General features: G+C 45.5%; 1 long non-coding RNA gene across 1 annotated transcript; it reads right to left on the bottom strand.

Moving 5' to 3' along the window:
* Window positions 1–3,029: 3,029 nt before the first annotated feature.
* LOC146866379 (uncharacterized) lies at window positions 3,030–4,037 on the bottom strand. The gene is made up of 3 exons (XR_014970929.1): window positions 3,901–4,037; window positions 3,274–3,335; window positions 3,030–3,155 (listed from the first exon to the last, which is right to left on the bottom strand). It is a non-coding gene; the product is annotated as an uncharacterized LOC146866379 (long non-coding RNA).
* Between the last annotated feature and the right edge of the window lie 4,352 nt (window positions 4,038–8,389).

The following is an 8,389-nucleotide window of genomic DNA, read 5'->3' on the forward strand; positions in this document are numbered from 1 at the left end:
GTGACCCTCGCTAGGACCCACAGGCCAACAGACCAGGGATCGCGAAGGGACCTCGAGCTGAATCACAAAGCACCAGCCCACAGAGCACTCGTGAAGTGGAGGCTGGAGATCTTCGGTGGAAATGCTGCTCGGGGTCAGGACTACACGTAGTCCAAAGCAAAGCCTCAGGGATTGCCAAAAAGCATATTCTGCTGCAAAAGTACACGGTGCACAGGGGTTCAGGTTGCATGGTCCCCACGAGGGATACTGGTCTAAAGATTGCTGAGAGAGCAGATCGACCTCAGAGACGCTCGGAAACCCACCCCCTGTGTTGCAGAAATCTTCAAAGTCCTCAGGAGCTTGGGAGATGCAAACTGGTCAGATGCGTTTAGGTGCCTGCTGCTGCAGGGGAGTAACTCCTTTACTCCAAGGGAGATTCTTCTGTCGTCCAGCGAAGTGTAGACCGTCGAAGTACTTGGTATCTGCTTGCAGAGTTTCGTCCAGGTAAAATCCAAAGTCCTGTAGTCAGGCTTCCCACTTTATACCCAGGGAAGTGGTTGGACTAACTCTGGGGACCCACCTAGGGGAGGGTCTGGACAGAGGGGTGGCTACACCCATGTCCTTTGTCCAGTTTCACACCAGAGCAGGAGCAAATGGCTCCTGCAACCAGTTTGAGCTGGACTATGCATGGGGACACCAAATGTGCCCCCAGTGCAGACTTTCTGGTACTCTCAGAGTGCATTCACTCAGCCTCAATACAGTAAAGCCTGTCTGGGAGGTGGTCACACCTCCCTTTGACAGGAAACCTATTGTCCAGCCTTCCTCTGCTCGAGCTTGGCTCAGCAGCAGGAGGGCAGACTCGTGTCTGTGGCTGGCAGCATCCATTTTGTGCTGGCCAGGTTCAGAAAGCTGGTACTGGGCAGACCGGTGACCCACATAAGTCCCTCTAGAAGGGTGGAATCATACCTCCCCCGCCAGTTATTGGCGGGGAGGTATGATTCCAAGGTGTTTAACACCAAACACTACATTTTTATAAGCAGCCGATTTAAAGTTAGCATTTACCGCGAGGTTATAATGCACTTAAATATATATGGTTGGCTGCATCACAGACAACCCAGGAGAATAGGTTCCGAAGGCTGCAGAGGGGCTCTGCTCATGCAGGGGACTCCTCTCACATAAAACCCAGCATCCTGCCTTCAGGATTGTTAAGGCCTGCCATAGAAGTGACTGATAGGTTTATATGTGCAATGATTTAGAATAGATATAGGTAACCTATATCTAAGTAAGGGGTGCATGCACCACCTTACCCAGGCTGCAGTAGCAGACCTGTTGTGTCGTTTTGAATGGTCTCTCAGGGGTGGCACATTACATGCTTCAGCCCCTGCGAGGCCTCTGGGGTAACTATGCCCTGGGTACATGGTGTACCATATACTAGGGACTTATAAGGGTACCCCAGGATCAATCTGGAGTGTACCTAAAGTACATGCAATCAATTTAGAGGAGAAAGCAGAAAGACTGGGGTCCTGAATAGCAGAATCCCAGTCAGTCTAAGTCGAAAACAGTGATACATCAGCAAAAAGTGGGGGTAACAATAGGAGGCAGATCCTACTCTTCTACACCCCCCCACAACGCAGGTACATTAAACTAACCTTGACCAGTTGAGTCTTCATGTTCTAAGTGGAAATATCTTGAGAGTCTATCTGCATTGGCATGGTTACTCCCAGGACTATGTTCCACTGTATAGTCCAACCTCAAAAGCTTGGGGTTTTCACCCTTCATCTGTTTTAGCCATAAGAGGGGCTTGTATTCTGTCTGAACAATATGAGGGCATATCATCAAGGCGGCGCTATGAAATTATCGTGCTTTTGCATCCGTTTTCGGGCGAAAAGCGGCGATAATTTAATCGCCTTATCAGCAAAGACACGCTATTGCGTGTTTTGCTGACTTAGCCCCCGTTTCCAGCACGCCTAACTTTACATCGCTAATGAGATGCAAAGTAGGCGTGGCTGTGAAACCAACCAGGGAAAATATCGCGAAGGCAGCTTCCCGATATTAACAAGGAAGGGTAGCGATTTTTTAAATCGCGTTAAGTATGCCTTAACGCAGGAATTTAACGTCTGTTAAATTCCTGACTAAGGCATGCTTAACATGTGGGGTGGATTGTGTGGCTAAGACCACAGGCCCCTATCCTCAAGGGTATCACCGTTTTCCATGGAACATCGCTGGAAAACCAACGATGTTCCATGGAAAACATCGCTATTGCTAGGATTATCACCATTGCGCTGCGTGTTGTTAATACAGCGTTAGCATGGCGATAATTATCTGTGATAGCCGGCGTTAAACATTTTAACGCTAAGGGCGGCCAGCAATAATTATCGCTGGCCATTGATAATATGCCCCGAAGTGAGTGCCAAACAAGTATGGCCTCAGCTTCTTCAGGGCCCAAACCACAGCAAAGGCTTCCCTCTCAATAACTGGTTAACGTTTCTCCATGGGGGTCAGCCTTCTGCTAATAAAAGCTACTGGCTGATCCTGACCCTCAAAAAACCATGTGAAATCTTGGGGTCAGTGAACAAACTGTTACAAAAAAGTGTACTGTTCCAATTGTATTAACCTCTCAAAACTAGACCAATGACTATACCTCACAGCATCAAACTGTGGGCATATCCCTTTAAAGGACAAATTCCCTCACTCACCGTAGGGGACATGCTTCATCATTTGGGAATCTCCTCCCAGAGGAAAACCTAGTTCCTCCGGGGGCTACAACTTCCTCTCTACGAGGAAGGAGCTCAGGGATGTTTTCTCAAATATGGGTGGAGTTAACTAAATCCACATATGATGAGCTACGTGAACGTGAGGAAGGACGCAGCGCAAAGTATAAAGAAATGTGCAGAAAGTGCAATTAAAACTAGTTAGAGAGTGTAAATCATATACTTTATTCTAATACATTCTCTACCAGAATTAAAAAAACAGTGCACCAGCAGTATAGATTTAAACAGCTTCGGTGAAGTGGAAAAAAGTGGTCGACATGTTTCAGCCTAAAGCCCCATCGTGGGCAGAGCTTTCATCAGGACCTCTAATGGTGCTGCTGCATAAGTGTGTGAGTGATGTAATCAAAAAAAGGATACACGAACAGAAACTGGAATCAGTCTGTTTGTTCTTCTAAAAAACATTACCTGCAGAGAAGAAAATGGACAAAGCACAGCATAATATACAATTCATCTGTGATTCTGTTGTCAGATGCCAAAGGTCTAAATATTGAGAATTCTAATGCAAAATAAAAACAAAGCTTACCCGCAGTCAGCTGGGTAAACATTTCACCTCAACCTGGCAACCGCTCAGGATGGGGCACCGCTCTAGAAAAACGATGTGAAAACCATTACTGGATCTAACCACATAAAGGTACCGTAAAAACATTGTTCCTATTATGGACCTAATGTAGTATGTAGTGTCAAGAAAGGGGAACCACAAGTGCAAGAGTAAAAGCACAGTGAATTAAAATAATAGCTTAACGTCTCCATACGTGAGCAATGAACAATAATGAATAATCAATATTCATGGATAATGGCTCGAAATGGTTGTTACTCTCAAGACCAAATGGCTCCTAAACATGAAAAGAGCCACTCGAAGTAATTGTGTATAGTAGTCTCATACACCACATCAAATAAGAGATTGATGTTATTTCACCAGTAGCTTGGAACCACCCTAAATTCTCAGCGCACGTGTGTAGGAAGTGCGCACTCAAAAAAGGTCTTACCCAATGAAAAGCATATTAACCTTATTGCAAACTAACAACCGAAATAGGAGTCAAGAAACCAGCATTAGTTAGAATCGTCTGAATAGAAGAGTCTTATCGATGTCTGGACAGACAACAAATTACAAAAACATTTTTTACAAACAGTTTACAGCAGGGACACTCACCTCTCCGTCCGTACTCCGGGCTTGAAATGAGCCTGTAACCGGAGGTGAGTGTCCCGCGAGATTTTGTGTATAAATAACGGAAATAATCTCACTAAATGAGATCTGGTGTGTTGTATTCAAAACCGAAGTTCTAGCGTGCATCTGCAAGAGCAGTGACACTTCTAAACCGCACATGCGCCAGGGCAAACAACCACGGGTATAATATTACGCATGCGTGGAAGATGAGTGCATGCACATCTCATGCGGCGGAAACACAATAGCATAAAGTGGCTGTACAAAAAGGACCATCAAATCTAACCACCCTCACGGAAGATGGAAAAAGAGGCACCTCAGATAATTATGTGAAATAGTGTGACCAAACTCGTGCACACACCGCAATACTAGTACACAGGAGCACAGCAGAGGTATATCAATTCTCTAACAGAGGGAAAAGAAGGCTGCTGGAAGAAATAAAAAGGGACACAACGTGTCACTGCTCTTGCAGATGCGCGCTAGAACTTCGGTTTTGAATCCTATTTTGGTTGTTAGTTTGCAATAAGGTTAATATGCTTTTCGTTGGGTAAGACCTTTTTTGAGTGCGCACTTCCGACACACGTGCGCTGAGAATTTAGGGTGGTTCTAAGCTACTGGCGAAATAACATCAATCTCTTATTTGATGTGGTGTATGAGACTACTATACACAATTACTTCAAGTGGCTCTTTTCATGTTTAGGAGCCGTTTGGTCTTGAGAGTAACAACCATTTCGAGCCATTATCCATGTATATTGATTATTCATTATTGTTCATTGCTCACGTATGGAGACGTTAAGGTATTATTTTAATTCACTGTGCTTTTACTCTTGCACTTGTGGTTCCCCTTTCTTGACACTACATACTACATTAGGTCCATAATAGGAACAATGTTTTTCCGGTACCTTTATGTGGTTAGATCCAGTAATGGTTTTCACATCGTTTTTCTAGAGCGGTGCCCCATCCTGAGCGGTTGCCAGGTTGAGGTGAAATGTTTACCCAGCTGACTGCGAGTAAGCTTTGTTTTTATTTTGCATTAGAATTCTCAATATTTAGACCTTTGGCATCTGACAACAGAATCACAGATGAATTGTATATTGTGCTGTGCTTTGTCCATTTTCTTCTCTGCAGGTAATGTTTTTTAGAAGAACAAACAGACTGATTCCAGTTTCTGTTCATGTATCCTTCTTTTGAATATATCACTCACACACTTATGCAGCAGCACCATTAGAGGTCCTGATGAAAGCTCTGCCCACGATGGGGCTTTAGGCTGAAACATGTCGACCACTTTCTTCCACTTCACCGAAGCAGTTTAAATCTATACTGCTGGTGCACTGTTTTTTAATTTTGGTAGAGAATGTATTAGAATAAAAGTATATGATTTACACTCTCTAACTAGTTTTAATTGCACTTTCTGCACATTTCTTTATACTTTGCGCTGCGTCCTTCCTCACGTTCACGTAGCTCATCATTTGTGGATTTAGTTAACTCCACCCATATTTGAGAAAACATCCCTGAGCTCCTTCCTCGTAGAGAGGAAATTGTAGCCCCCGGAGGAACTAGGTTTTCCTCTGGGAGGAGATTCCCAAATGATGAAGCATGTCACCTACGGTGAGGGAGGGAAATTGTCCTTTAAAGGGATATACCCACAGTTTGATGCTGTGAGGTATAGTCATTGGTCTAGTTTTGAGAGGTTAATACAATTGGAACAGTACACTTTTTTGTAACAGTTTGTTCACTAACCCCAAGATTTCACACGGTTTTTTGATATATGTTATGGGGAATAAATCTTGTTGTGGTCATTAGAAATTCCCTTAGACCCCCTCGTTTTGAACTGTATTGTTTATTGATCCTGACCCTCCTCATTCAGTTGTGATAACACAGCCCCTATCCCCAACTCAGATGCATCAGTTTGAAAAATGAATTGTTTGGAATAGTCAGGACTTTGCAGAATGGGAGCAGTGCACATAGCCTGCTTCAGGTCATCAAATGCCTTTTGACAGCTACCTGTCCACTGAACTTTCTTAGGCATTCTTTTGGAAGTTAAATCATTCAAAGGAGTCACTATAGATCCATATCCTTTGACAAACCTTCTGTAATACCCAGTCAGGCCCGAGAAAGCTCTGACCTGGGTTTGGGTAGTTGGAGCAACCCAGTCCATGATGGTCTGGATTTTCCTCTGCAATGGTTGAACCTGACCTCTACCTGCAAGGTGGCCTAGGTATACAACCTTACTCTGTCCTATCTGGCAATTGGTGGCCTTATTAGTGAGGCCTGCTTTTTGCAGAGCCTCTAAAACATTTCTCAGGTGCATCAGGTGATCCTCCCAGGTGGAGCTAAAGACAGTAATATCATCTAGATAAGCTGCACTATAGGCTTGCAGGCCTGTAAGGACTTTGTTCACCAACTTTTAAAAAGTGGCAGGTGCATTTTTCAAGCCAAAGGGCATCACCACAAATTGGTAGTGCCCACTAGGGATTGAAAATGCTGTTTTTGGTTTTGCATCCTCAGCTAATCTGATTTGCCAGTAACCAGCTGTCAGGTCAAATGTACTCAGAAACTTGGCAGAGGCCAAAGTTTCTATAAGTTCATCTGCCCTGGGTATTGGATGGGCATCCGTCCTAGTGACTGCATTGAGACCCCTGTAGTCAACGCAGAACCTCATCTATCTCTTACCAACCGGGGTGTGAGGTTTTGGTACCAAGACTACTGGGCTAGCCCAAGGGCTATCTGAGGGCTCAATTATTCCCAGCTCCAACATTTTCTGGACTTCAATCCTGATGCAGTCCCTGACATGGTCAGGTTGCCTTTAAATCTTATTTTTAACAGGCAGACTGTCACCTGTGTCCAGGTAGTCTGACTTGGAGACAGTGAAAACATATGTCTGAACTGATTCAGGACTTGCCTACAATCAGTTTTCTGCTGGTCAGTGAGGTTGCCTGGCAAGGCTACACCATCAACTGAACCATCATCAGGGTTCTGTGAGAGCAGGTCAGGGAGTGGATAACTCTCTTCCTCCTGTCCCTCATCAGTAACCATGAGCAAGCCCATGTCTGCCCTGTCAACAATAGGCTTGAGCCTGTTCACCTGGATCTCCCTATGGGGGCTCCTGGGAGTTCCAAGGTCCACCAGGTAGGGAACCGCTCTCTTTTGCTCAATGATTGTATGAGGGCCACTTCACTTGTCTTGGAGGGCTGCTGGGGCCACAGGCTCCAGCACCCATACTTTCTGTCCTGGCTGATAAAGAGTCAACACAGCCTTTTGGTCAAGCCAGGCCTTTTGCAATTCCTGGCTAGCCTCAAGGTTTTTGGATGCCTTTGTCATGTACTCAGCCATCCTGGAGCGGAGACCAAACACATAGTCCACAATATCTTGTTTAGGGGGGTTTGAGAGGTAACTCCCATCCCTCCTTCACTAGATATAAAGAACCCCTAACTGGATGTCCAAACAGAAGTTCAAAGGGGCTGTAACCAACCCCCTTCTGAGGAACCTCTCTCTAGGCAAAGAGAAGGCAGGGCAAAAGGATGTCCCATCTATGTCTGAGCTTTTCAGGAAGACCTTTAATCATGCCCTTGAGGGTTTTGTTGAATCCCTCAACTAACCCATTGCATTGTGGGTGATAAGAGGTGGTAAATTTGTAATTTGCTCTACACTCCTTCCACATAGCAGTCAAGTAACCAGACATAAAGTTTGCATCTCTGTCTGATACTACCTCCTTAGGAAAACCCACCCTCGAACATATTCCCAGGAGGGCTCTAGCCACAACAGGAGCTGTGGTAGTCCTAAGTGGAATTGCCTCTGGATAACTAGTGGCATGGTCCACCACCACTAGTATGAATCTGTGCCCAGATGCAGTTTGAGGGTCCATGGAACAAACAATGTCAATCCCAACCCTCTCAAAGGGAACCCCCACCACAGGTAGTGGTATCAGGGGGACCTTCGTAGTGCCACCTGCCTTACCACTGGCTTGGCAAGTGACACAGGAGCGACAAAACTCCTTTGTGTCGTCTGACATGTGAGGCCAATGAAAGTGAGGAACAATTCTGTCCCTGGTCTTGTTTTGGCCTAGGTGTCCTCCTAATGGGATATCATGTGCCAGTGTCAATATGAAGACCCGAAACTTCAGAGGTATAACCAACCTTCTGGTGGCACCAGGTTTGGGGTCTCTACCCTCTGAGTATAAGAGTCCATTATCCCAGTAGATCCTGTGGGGCCCACTGGCACTCACAGCAGCCTCAGCAGCAGCTTGCTGTCTGAGGGGTTCAAGAGAAGAACAGCTCAGTTGCTCCTGGCTCAGATCTGCTCTGGAAGGGCTCCCTGTCCCCAAGAACTCAACCTGATCAGGTTCAAGTTCCTCTGAGGCAGTTCCTTCTTCAGGACTAAGATCATCTCCCTCAAGAGACTGATCTGTATTCTGAGGCAGGGGAAAGACACTGCCTTACCCCTACTGCTCCTTCTCTTGGAAGGCACCCGGTCCATT

Source organism: Triturus cristatus, chromosome 2_1, assembly GCF_964204655.1.
Source record: "Triturus cristatus chromosome 2_1, aTriCri1.1, whole genome shotgun sequence".
Taxonomy (NCBI): domain Eukaryota; kingdom Metazoa; phylum Chordata; class Amphibia; order Caudata; family Salamandridae; genus Triturus; species Triturus cristatus.